Source organism: Scylla paramamosain, unplaced genomic scaffold, assembly GCF_035594125.1.
Source record: "Scylla paramamosain isolate STU-SP2022 unplaced genomic scaffold, ASM3559412v1 Contig33, whole genome shotgun sequence".
NCBI classification, from domain to species: Eukaryota; Metazoa; Arthropoda; class Malacostraca; order Decapoda; family Portunidae; genus Scylla; species Scylla paramamosain.
This window is the reverse complement of record NW_026973698.1, coordinates 587277-600303: the sequence shown is the minus strand read 5'-3', so window position 1 is coordinate 600303 and position 13027 is coordinate 587277. Positions and strand designations below refer to the sequence as shown.

Sequence of the window (13027 nt, the reverse complement as noted above, 5' to 3'; positions counted from 1 at the left end):
TATAAATTGCCAGAAAAAATCAAAATTCACTTAGTTAAAGCACTAATCCTACCTATACTAACTATCCACCCATCCCAACGCACACTATGAGTAAACACCAGATAAGCAAACTACAAAAAGTACAAAACAAAGCACTGAGATTCGCCACCAACCAGAAACACCCGTACACTATGACAACAGAACAAATACACACACACACTAGAACAACACCTCTTAACATACGCCTACACTACAGAGCCAAGACAATATGGAACAGAATAGAAGAACTAGAAATACCAACCTACCAAGCCCTTAAAGACAAACTAAACCAAATAGACAAGTACCACCGTGACTACCCAAGCAGCTTGCAGGCATGTAGCACTACACCCACACCAATTTACTAACAGTCCAACCGACAATACATACTTACCTTGATTCACTTACCTTACCTCAGTCCACACTGGCGGCAGCTTCCAGCTTCAGGCGGGACAGTTGGAGCTCTCGAGTTGAGACGGGCACCAGGGGAGCGAGCCTCTGACGCGCGCCACACCGCCCCTCGCAAACACCACCCGCGCCTCCCTCACACCCTCGCCGAACACAACAATACCCCAACGGCAGCAGTGGTTTTGTCCTTGTGAGTACAAACTAAGGCTTGTGTTTGTACATATTAATTACTGATTAATAGGATATAAGGCAAGAAGGAAAAATTTTCCTGTTTTATTATTATTATTACTATTATTATTATTATTATCATTATTGTTTAAGTTTTATTATAATCGAAAGAAATGCGATGTCACTGGTAGTCGCGAGAGTTTTAGTGATACAGGTACAGCTTCAAGAACACACACACACACACACACACACACACACACAGAGCATCCATCGACTCACTCAACCGACCTAACCACCCAACCACCCATTAAACTCCAGCCCGATCTCCTACACACACACACACACACACTGTCTACCCACCCACCCGCTCATCCACGTAGCACCCCGCCTTAGCAGTCTCCCCCAAACACATGCAGCCCCGCCCACTCCCCACCACCCACACGCGCCTTACGCAGGTCATTCCACCGCTGCGTACGGTGCCCCGGTCAGGCACGGGTCCCGTCTCAGTGGTCGCGTCATCTTACTGGGAAGAAAATAGAGGAGGTACAGAGGTGTCCCTGTCAGTACTCCCTTCTCGTGCGTCAGATGTCACTATCACTCCTACTACTGTTACTGTTACTACTGCTACTACTGCTGCTACTACTACTACAACCACCACCGTACTGCTTTTGCTGCTGCTGCCGCTAAAACAATAACAACAACAACAAGAACTACTACTACTACTATTACTACTACTACTACTACTACTACTACTACTACTACTACTACTACTATTACTACTACTACAACTACTACTACCACCACCACCACTACTGCTACTACTACTAGTACTACTACTACTACTACTACTACTACTACTACTACTACTACCACCATCACCACCACCACTACTACTACTACTACTACTACTAGTTTTATTAATGCCACTGCCACTACGTGTATCTCAATTACCACCGTCACCACCATCATTACCGCTACCTTCACTACTACTATCACCACCACCACCACCACCACCACTACCAGTACTACTACTGCCACTAACGCAGCCAGGACCTCTAGCACAGAATCATAATAACGAAGCTAACAAAGGCCGCCCCTCGTGGCCCGCGGCTGCTGGGTGCCAACTAATGGCAAGGCATGTCGAGCGTTTAGCAACATTTTTATACAATGTATTCAAGGCACAAAGATGACAAGCTGCTTCCCTGACGTCCTACTGCGTCAGATCCTCGAGGCTCTGACAGGGCAGGGATAACGGCCAGGGGTGTGGCGTAGCTCGTGGGTCTAGCGGGCGGGGATGATCTGTGCTGGCGGCTCAGTGGATGGTAGACGAGACTGGCAGGGATGACGGACTGGGGTGTGGCTTAGCTTGAGAGTCTAGTGGGCAGGGTTGTGGTTTGCTGGCGGCGTGGTGTCTTGGTGGGCAGTGAGCTGATGTGTCTGTGGGATGGTGGATCACTGGGGCTGGGCTGGATTAGTGAACTTTTGTGTTAGACTGGGTATTGGTAGGTTGGTGGACTGAAGGACTGGTGGGTTTGTGGATTTATGGGTAACTGGAATGGGGGGACTTAAAGTATTATTACACCTGAGGACTGATGACTGTGTAGAGGTAAGCTGCCAGGCGGTGAGTGGAGGTTTCACCAACATAGTAGCGACACTACTTCCCTTTAGAGACAGCACGTCAGTTATAAGTAGTCTTGACATACGCACATACATACACACAGTCCTCCCCTTCACAGAGAGCACACTGATTTAAGTTAGTCTTCACACACACACACACACACACACACACACACACACACACACACACAAATACACACACACACACGGTCATCAGTCTCGCTGTCTTCGTTGCAGCCTCGTTTTTATCAAAAACCACTTGCCTTTGGTCTTGTCTTGTCATGTATCACTGAGCATGGCGAGCTTCACCGCGGTACTCCAGCGTGCTATTCTTGAATGCTGCCACCCAGTCGTCGGGCAAAAGGCAGGAGGAAGACGGAGGCAATGATGGATAGAGAAAGATCACCGATTTTACTTCTTTTCTTTGAGTGACTGATGACTTCAACTAGTGATCGTTCTCCGCCATTCCTTCGACTTGGCCTAACAAAGACTGATTTTCCGACTGGCTTAATGTGATGCAACAGTGATGTCATATGTCGCTAAGAGAGAGAGAGAGAGAGAGAGAGAGAGAGAGAGAGAGAGAGAGAGAGAGAGAGAGAGAGAGAGATATTGAATAAAACCAGTGTAGGTCGTGACACACTTTAATTGATACATAATCCAATACTTTGAAAAAAGAAAGTTAGATTCCATTTTTCATCTCTTGCTTTTCGGATTAATCTATGTAGAGAAACATGCAAATTTATGAATGGTGCATATTCATGAGTCATCTTAATCTTTATCCTCACTTAGTTTTCTGTTACAATCACCCGTTATTCTGTCACTTTTACTAACAGCGCGCTATGTAACTCACTTTATACTCTTTTGGATGTAAGAGGGGCTCTGGCAAAGGGAGACAAAAGAAAGACAACAACCCCACTGAGGTGCCAGGCCCTACCTTCCGTAACTAAGTATTTCTCCCTATAGGCTACATTCAAATAGTCGGGGGAAGGACATTTAATTTCAAACAATAAGGAACAGCTGCATAACAAGCTTACCCCCGAGGCTTCCTGAGCTACCTAACTTGATCTTCTTACTTACTTTCCCGAGTAGAAAAAGAGGGAGTGAAAAAGTAGAGAGCACGTACCATATATATATATATATATATATATATATATATATATATATATATATATATATATATATATATATATATATATATATATATATATATATATATATATATATATATATATATATATATATATATATATATATATATATATATTTTTTTTTTTTTTTAGAGATGCTACTTTCTTTATTGATTAAAAAGGAAGCCTCACTAATATCCTGGCAAGGCGGACTGCTATTCTCATTGGCTGACCAGGAAGCCACGTTAACTCTTGATTGGAGGATGTGGAAATACGAAAGAACCACTCAGCTCTTGGGAAATTTGTCAATAGGGGAAACCAGCCGCGGACAAAGGGACGAGTGTGGGCGTTGGAGGAGGGAGGGAAGGCAGGGAGGAAGGATAGGTTGGAGGGTGGGAGGGCAGGAGAGAGAGAGAGAGAGAGAGAGAGAGAGAGAGAGATGAGAGAGAGAGAGAGAGAGAGAGAGAGGGGGGGTGCCGTATTTTCAGAGGTCACAAAGATAATTAGCCTGGTCCTCATGGATCTTTTTTTCCACTGATGATGCTGAATATTTGTTAAATTATCAGCAAAATCATAAAAATCCCAATAACTTCCACTAGAGCTGTCACAACCAGTGGAAATAAGAAGACATGGAAACATTTTAGAATACAATTCACGAACTACGAAGAAAAATAAAAGAAATATAAGAGCGCCTAGATGCAGTACTTTATTTTCATCCCTTCCTTTTTTTTTTCTTGGTTTGTTTCGAGCTCGTGTTTTTGGGACAGACAATTGCGTCACGCACGGCTGAGGCTCGCACGGCGTCATCAAGGGGACACACGATATGGAATTTCCGGCACAGTTTTTTTTTTTTTTTTTTTCACCTGCATGTTGTGGGAGCGTCTATATAGATTTCAAAGGGACACATAGGAAAAACAATGAAGAACGGAACAAAAACAAACTACTAGTCTTTAAGTGGTTTAGGGATTATAACAAGGGGGACGTAAACAAAATTCTTATGATCAATAATCAGGATATAACAAGAAATAACGGTTTCCGACTTGAAAAATTTAGGTTCAAGAAAGAGATAGGAAGGAATTAGTTCTGAAATAGAGTGGTATATGAATGGAACAACCTCAATAATCAGGTTTGTAGTGTTGAGTCAATAGGGAGCTTTAAAAGAAGATTAGACAAATTTATGGATCGGGATGATAGGTAGAGATAGGTAGGTGTATTTCATACAGGGGCTGCCATGTGTAGGCCTGATGGCTTCTTGCAGCTTCCCTTATTATCTCATGTTTTCATGGAAGAACACTGAGAAGAAGAAAAAAGAAAAAAACACCAGCTGATATATTAAACATTGTGCAGCAAATAACATTCTCTCTCTCTCTCTCTCTCTCTCTCTCTCTCTCTCTCTCTCTCTCTCTCTCATCTCTCTCTCTCTCTCTCTCTCTCTCTCTCTCTCTCTCTCTCTCTCTCTCTCTCTCTCTCTCAGCATTATTATTTTTTCTATTTGCATCAATGTCAATTTTATGTCACTAACGAGTTAAACATTTCACCACAAGACAAACAAACGGACACACACACACACACACACACACACCACACACACACACACACACACACACACACACACACACACACACACACACACACACACACACACACACACACACTTGTAGATGGCCACCATGAGATCTATCCTTCTTCCTTAATTGTCTTTCCACTCCCACCTGTTACGCTGAAGCTTTTTAAGAAATTACACACTAATGTTTATTACTTTTATCTCCGGGTTGATGCGAGCCCCAGCGGGGAGTGGAGTCTCCTTGTTACTGCTTGGCACACTACTACTAGTTATTACTTGAGGCAGGCAGGCAGGTGGGTCGGGGGGGGGGAACAGATGGATGGGTAGCCAGGTAGATAGGTAGATAAAATAGATAGATAAATAGATGGATAGAAAGATAGATAGATAGATAGGTATATAGATAGATGGATAGACAGATTGATAAATAGATAGATAAATAGACAGATTGGTAGATAGATAGACAGATAAACAGATGATTTGATACATAAACATGCTGAATGAAAGAATCTATGAGTTTGACAAAAGGAGGCACGGTTTCAGAGAGAGAGAGAGAGAGAGAGAGAGAGAGAGAGAGTCAAGGAGATGAGACGTAAATACAGAGACAGACAGACAGACAGACAAAAAAGAGACAGATAGGCAGACAGACAGACAAGAGACATACCCCTAACATGAATAATACTAACCCTCTTGGCTGTCTGAATACTCCGAGGTCCAGCGGCCACTGTGTCTCTCCTTAGCCTGAGCAGCAAGACACGCTGGAGGCGGCTCAGGGGATCTTTCATTAGCTATTATAATCCACGTCTTTCCCGTCGAGCGAGTACTTAATGGGATGAAAGAAGCTGGAGAGAGAGAGAGAGAGAGAGAGAGAGAGAGAGAGAGAGAGAGAGAGAGAGAGAGAGAGAGAGAGAGAGAGAGAGAGAGAGAGTTGGTATATTCCCTTTCTTATATTATACGTTCACCGTCCCTGTGTGTGTGTGTGTGTGTGTGTGTGGAGAGAGAGAGAGAGAGAGAGAGAGAGAGAGAGAGAGAGAGAGAGAGAGAGAGAGAGAGAGAGAGAGAGAGAGAGAGAGAGAGAGAGAGAGAGAGAGAGAGAGAGAGAGAGAGAGAGAGAGAGAGAGAGAGAGAGAGAGAGAGAGAGAGAGAGAGAGAGAGAGAGAGAGAGAGAGAGAGAGAGAGAGAGAACATTTTAGGAAAAAAATTTGCTAACAGATTAACATTTGGCGTTAAAAAACAATAGTTAACTTACCTTATCCTCATCCCTCTCTCTCTCTCTCTCTCTCTCTCTCTCTCTCTCTCTCTCTCTCTCTCTCTCTCTCTCTCTCTCTCTCTCTCTCTCGTTCCATAATAACATTAATATCAGAGGAGTGCTCGAGTGGCATGTCCCGCGGCGCTCCTTCCTCCCTTCAACTGATGAACCAATGTTATTCTGCCGCCTGTGCAAGTGTGTGTATGTGTGATGGAGACACAATCACAGGTGCCGGCAATGAAGGGGGCCAGGCTCCATAACGTCACAGCGGCTCGTCCCTGAGTCCTCCCAGCGCGGCGTGTCAAAACAGGCGTGGTCACGTGGGGTGCAATTTTGCCCTTCCTTTGACACCAATGTTATCAGGACCCTGTGAAGGCCCGCCACCTCATCAACATTTCCACATTTCCAGCATGCGGCCATTTTTACCTGTTCCTTTCCTCACATCAAGGCGGGAATACTCAGTCAGCGTGGCGGAGCAGATAGTACCTCTGCCAAAATTGTGGGCGGAATGGAGTGCAAGGCTTCTGCTATGGTCGCTTCAGTGGACGGCTGCGTTGCCGGTGGTATTGAGAAATCGTGGGGATATTGGTGCAATGGTGATGTATTTGTTGTCTCCTAATGTGTAGCATTCTGTAATATATTATATAATGCTATAAGGGTTTTGTTTATGCTGCATGAGTGGACCGCAAGAGTTGTTTGGTGGCTTTAAGTAGTTGTGGAAATATTGGTCTAGGGTGATGTATCTGTTATCCCTTTATGTATAGGAGTTTTGTCACGCCACATTAATGGGCCGCTGGGGTTGTGTTGTGTGTTCAAGGGGTCATGGAGGTAATAGTCTGAGGGTAACACCTTTGCTATTATATAGTCCTTCATGTGTACAAATCAGCTATATTATGCTGTTAACGTTTTGATCTTTGAAATATGAATTGTTTTGCAAGGGGAGGCTTACACCAGCTGTTCCCATCTGTACAGTGACATACTGAGGCGAGGCGGATCAGGGCAGAGGCAAGACCAAAACATCACGATACATTAAGGTGGATAACACGGGATTATGCGAGGTTACATGGAATAATCTATATTACTAGGAGAGCTGGGTTTATCTACTTCACGTTTTCACAGCAATGAGACCTAATTTGCGGACAAAAGCAACACCACTCAGCGCAGAATGGTTGATAATCCACGAGATAATCAAGGGAACTTCAAATATTCCCGCTCTATGAAAAGTTATCGGCAGATAATTCTATTTGAAGAGGAAGCTTATTATGAAATATCAATTAAAAGTTACTCTGTCGTTATTGTTATGTAAGAAAACACGCTTAAAATACCTCCATGTATAATGTTCATAGAACCCGTGCCCGTGCGTCAATTAGGGCAAGAGTAGAGAGACGAGATTGAGAGTGGCTGGTGTGCAGAGGAGAGACCTGGGGAGGAGGGTGCTGGTTATAAACCAACTAAGCTGAGGGAAGACCAAAGAGAAATTTATTGGATGCACTGAAGGAAGACAAGCGGATGATGAATATAACTGAAGACGCAACAGACAGAGTAAGATGGAGACGAATAATTCGCTGTGACCACACCTAACGGGAGTAACCCAAAGTATAATAGTTAATAGAATTTACATCGCGCCTTCCATATCAATAGTTCATGCTTAATTGAAACAGTAAATCAAACCATATCATACAGGTCTGTTAATGTTTGTTCCTCCCTCATGTTAATTTTTATAGTACAGCGATGTATGGCAATGTACGCAGCTATATTTGCAAGCTTTCCTGTGTTATCGGGAGCTTTGTTGCGCCTTCCTGATTGCATTCCTGTAGTATCGACTCTTCTATCTTTCCTTCTTTGAGTGCGGTGCTCTTCCCGGCCTTTGTGTCGCCTTGCCGTGTGCTCCTGTATGTTGGCGGGCCCAGGGCGGGAGGGGAAGCTCGGCGGGCTCCCGTGTACTCTGCGGTAAGGGTAAAGTGCAGGACGAGAGTGATACGGGGAGTGTCTGCGAAATTATCGATGCGCCACATTGTCTTGCTTTCTTTCATGCTTGGGTGAAGTGCGCGCTGTTCTCTCTCTCTCTCTCTCTCTCTCTCTCTCTCTCTCTCTCTCTCTCTCTCTCTCTCTCTCTCTCTCTCTCTCTTGTTGTTGTTGTTGTTGTTGTTGTTGTTGTTTATGTTGTTTATGTTGTTGTTGTTGTTGTTGTTGTTGTTGTTGTTGTTGTTGTTGTTGTTGTTGTTGCTTGTAACTTCCGGAGAATCTTTTACTTACTTCTCTGCCAAAATATCTTTCAGTAACGTCAAGTTCTTTGAAACACACACACACACACACACACACACACACACACACACACACACACAAACACTAGGGAAAAATCCAGCTCGAGCCCCTTAAGACGCTGCCGCGCTAACAGGATAACAGGCGGTATTGGATCTTACATGGAAGCGACTCAGCGAAGGGAGGGAGAATGTGTGTGCGTACAATCAGACTTCCGAGGCAAAGGAACCGCGTAGTTTTCCATGCATCCAAGAACTGAATACATGGAGGAGAGAGCGAAATCAAAATGAGATGAAAAGAAATAAGGTATTCTCAGATTCCGTCTATCAAATCGAGGAATAAAAGGGGTTGAGGAATGAAATGCAGACTGCTCTATTTGGCCAGGAGTGATATAAAGTCGTGGTGGTGGTGGCGGAGAGTAACAAGCGACGCACACACAGGACACTTCACACAGAAGGTGCAGCGTCGCGTGTTTCCAGAAAAGAAATCACGTAGCTTTGAAATTCCGTAGCAGTGCAGTTGTTAGAAAAGGCGAGGGGCGGTGCGAGGGGCTGTCAGGTGCTCGAGTGAAGCAGCTTTGGGCCGCAGCAAGAGAGGGTGAAGAGCGATGGAGGCAGGGTGCTGGGGACCCTCCCAGGCGAGACACACCTGGTGACCCTCACATCTACATCACTCCGTTTTCAAGATTTACACAGATACACCCAGGCCAATAAAGGAAGGGAAAAGGCCAGCGAATTGCCGCCTCCTGTGTGCGAGGAGACAAAAGTGCCAGAGGGACTGTTAAGGGAGCTCGGCGAGAGTCAGAAGCAAGGCGAGGCGAGGCAGCATTTGCATGTTTTGGTGTCGTCATTCCAGCGTGCTGAGACGTTTAAAGTAGAAGTGCGCAGCGTCAGGAGCAAATCACGGCCTGTAATGACTGTGGCTCCTCATACGAAAAGAAAGAGGGGGACACAACAGGCAGACACTTGATAATGAAAATACAGAACATATAAAAGGACATAAATTCAAGAAGATAGGAGAATAGAAATTGAAAGACGGGTTATTTGGACGAAGGAAAGAAAACGAGCGAGTGGCGTTACAAAGGCGAACCTCCTGAACTACGAGTGAATCAAACTGTCCTGCTACTACGAGGAGTCTCGGCGGGTCATCTAGACGTCGTTAAGGGTCACGCAGTAATGACCTTTCACATTCACACCAGAACAACTGTACAGCTTGGGTTTTTTGTATGAAAGGGCGCGTCTATGATTGTTCTTCATCCTTAGTAAATAAATGATACAAGGTCTTCACTATAACCTATGTTGGGAAGGAAAAGTAGAATGAAAAATGAAAATGTAGGAAAAAAAAATAAGAGAAAAAGGAAAGGAGGGAAATAATTCAAATAACAAAAGGAAAAGTAAGAAAATATTAACTTATATAAAGATACATGAAAAAAAGAAGAAGAAGAAGAAGGAAACTCTCTGCTGGAATGTAAAACTAACTGCTCAGAAGAGTTTTACCTCACGAAAGTAACATTAATCCCTCCTCTCTCTCTCCTCTCTCTCTCTCCTCTCTCTCTCTCTCTCTCTCTCTCTCTCTCTCTCTCTCTCTGATAGGTCCAACTGTCGCGAACACCAGATTAAAAAAGTTGGCACTTCTCAATTTGAAACATTTCCTGAGCCATCTGTCGAACCTTCGTGGTGGTGACAACACCGCTCCGAACACTGCCCGGGCTGTCTTCTTCTTCCTCTTCTTCCTCTTCTTCTTCTTCTTCTTCTTCTTCTTCTTCTTCTTCTTCTTCTTCTCTCTCTCTCTCTCTCTCTCTCTCTCTCTCTCTCTCTCTCTCTCTCTCTCTCTCTCTCTCTCTCTCTCTCTCTCTCTCTCTCTCTCTCTGGGCAGTTCTGTAATCTCCTTTGACGATCTTAAATAGCTCTCTGGATTTTGTTGCTCTTTGGCTAAATTGAAGGAACTCAGCAGTGGCCCTTAGAGAGCAAAAGAAACTATTTTGGAGAGAGAGAGAGAGAGAGAGAGAGAGAGGAGAGAGAGAGAGAGAGAGAGAGAGAGAGAGAGAGAGAGAGAGAGAGAGAGAAAGAGAGAGAGAGAGATTACATACCTTTCATATTCGCTGCAGAGGTAGTTACAAAGATTAACTTAGTTTCTTCCCCTTTTTTCAGCTGTAAGAGGGGAGACTAGAAAAAAAAGTGAGTATTCAGCCCGTTTGGGAAATCAGGGAGCAGTTTGCATCGATTTATCTTTCTCTCCTTTAATCATCACGTGCCTTAATAGAGACGAGAACCTGAAGAACTTTTTACTACGTGATGAACCAACCAGCTCTCTTCATTCCATCCTTCCCTCCTTCCCTACCTCATACCTTACTTTCCTCCTTCCTTCTTTCCTTCGTTCCTTCGTTCCTTCGTTCTTTCCTTTCTTCCATCCTTTCTCTCCATTCCTTCCCTACATCATGTTTTTACTTTTCTCCCCCTTTTTTTTTATTTTCTTGTATGAAATATTGGAAACTGTCCCGCTAATCTACATGTTTCGAAGTCTCTCTCTCTCTCTCTCTCTCTCTCTCTCTCTCTCACTCTCTCTCTCTCTCTCTCTCTCTCTCTCTCTCTCTCTCTCTCTCTCTCATACACAGCTGTATAATCACCCTGCCTTCATAATCTTTTTTGGCACACTCGATCACTTCATTCCATCCTCGGCGCCAATCCACCACCACCACCACTATCACCGCCATCACCACTACCATCGCCACACACCACCAGCAGCTGAGCGAAATCCATCTCACCACTTAACTCTTTACTGATGATACACGTGGAATAATTATTGTGCTTCGGTCCGCATATGTGAGGAGTATACGAGATCTAATACTACTTAGGTTACTTTAGCTTCAGGAGATCTAATACTGTTTATGTTAGTTTGGCTCATACTGTTTAGGTTGGATTTAAGATATCTAATACTATTTAGGTAGTTTGGTTTATGTTAGTTTGGCTTTAGAAGATCTAATACTGTTTAGGTTAGTCTGGCTTCAAATATCAACGCACTTATTGGTTATCTAGTGGTGAGGGACTGAGGTAACTGAGTGTACTGAGGCAGCGGGGGCGTGCAGGCTGCTTGTGTTGTTACTGGCAGCCACAGATCACAATGTTAAGCTTCGGATTGGCATTCTAAGTTGTCTTGTTATTGGCAGGCTCAAAGGGCGACATGTATTTAGTTTGGCTGTTAAGAGATGGAGAATACACTCTTTATTGTGTGTCGTGTAAGAGTGGGTTTAAGAGATACAGGTGATTAGTGTAGTTGTAATACAGTATAATGACAGAGTGATGCATAAATAAGCACACACTGATTTCTGTGTTGTTGTGTAACGACCGGTAGTAATTTGAACGCTGCTCACATTCACAATCCAAGCGTGTGACGAGACACTGCCAACACTTTTGTTGTCATTCTTATCTGTGTCGTTTTCATGTAACCCGTACTCTGAAACGCTTTAGGTTCTCATCAAGACTATTTTCAAAGGCTACAGAGATGAGAAGTCGGGTTTTTCATTTTCTTTTCCTTTTTTTTTTTTTTTTTTTTCCAGTGATGGTGTAGAATCCTTGTTAACCCTGTCACCGGCACCATGAAACACACTTCGGAACCCGAATGCCTTCCACTAATACTGTTTAGGTTAGATTGAATTTAAGAGATCTAGTACTATTTAGGTTAGCTTGGTTTTGTTAGTTTGGCTTTAGAAGATATAATACTGTTTAGGTTAGTTTGACGTCAAATATCAACGCAGTCATTGGTCGAGTCGAGATAAGACGCAGAGACGTTTCAGAATATGATCCATGGTGCGTCTTTGTGTCTGCGGTGGAGCTCAAGATATAAGTAAGGACTCCAAAAAAGTAACCCGAACTTTCATTAATTAAGAGTTATGAGATTAGATTAATTAGACGAAGCTTCAAGGAAAAGTATGGCGAATGTTTGTATCACTGGTTCTCTTATCGTAACAGATAAGGTATCATCTGCTTGTTTGGCTTGTTTGATAATCACTAATATCAATTGGCGAGGAAGTGTCACGGAAAGCAATTGTTTTCCTTTAATAATTACGTGATAACTCCATTAGCGAATATTGCACAGCCGTGTTGTTCAAATATTCGCGCTGGGCTCATTATGCAAGCTGAAATGCATTTAATCGAGGTGGCATACGCAAGCTCATTTATTTCCGCTGTTTGTTGCTATCGCAAAAGTAATTCGTCTTGGAATGTGCGGGAATGCATTCTAATTACTATGAAAGAGTTCTGGGTGTTGGTGGCTTGAAAATTGCATTAGCGGTATGTGTAGCATTTAGTGTGTGTCTGCTCTTTAGAGATTTCCTTATAGTTATGTATCTCCTTTTCCAGATTCTTTCCCTTTCGCTAAAGTCTGTATATTAGATCTCTTGTTTCCTCAGCTTCATTGTTTTCAAAGCCAAATAACAATCTTCCCACAATTTCACACTGACAAAATATTCTATGCAAGGTTTTTTTGACTTCATGCACTCTCTTCCCTCATCATTACATCCCCTGCCATCCAGGATAGTGAAAGAAGTGAGTGTTTGGAGTTACAAAATGTTACAAAAACGCGACACACCGCTGGTCACACACTGACGGGCCGCTGACCACT

The 13027-nt window shown here is 43.6% G+C and overlaps 1 long non-coding RNA gene across 3 annotated transcripts in view; it reads left to right on the top strand.

The window, feature by feature from the left end:
* Positions 1 to 594: 594 nt before the first annotated feature.
* The window catches only part of LOC135097837 (uncharacterized), a 40868-nt gene continuing 28435 nt past the window's right edge, over positions 595 to 13027 (top strand). For 2 of the 3 annotated variants that reach the window (XR_010266191.1, XR_010266189.1), the window contains exon 1: positions 599 to 613. This is a non-coding gene — a long non-coding RNA (uncharacterized LOC135097837). Of the gene's footprint in view, positions 614 to 13027 lie in introns of all 3 variants that reach the window. The other variant, XR_010266194.1, reaches the window with a different exon arrangement.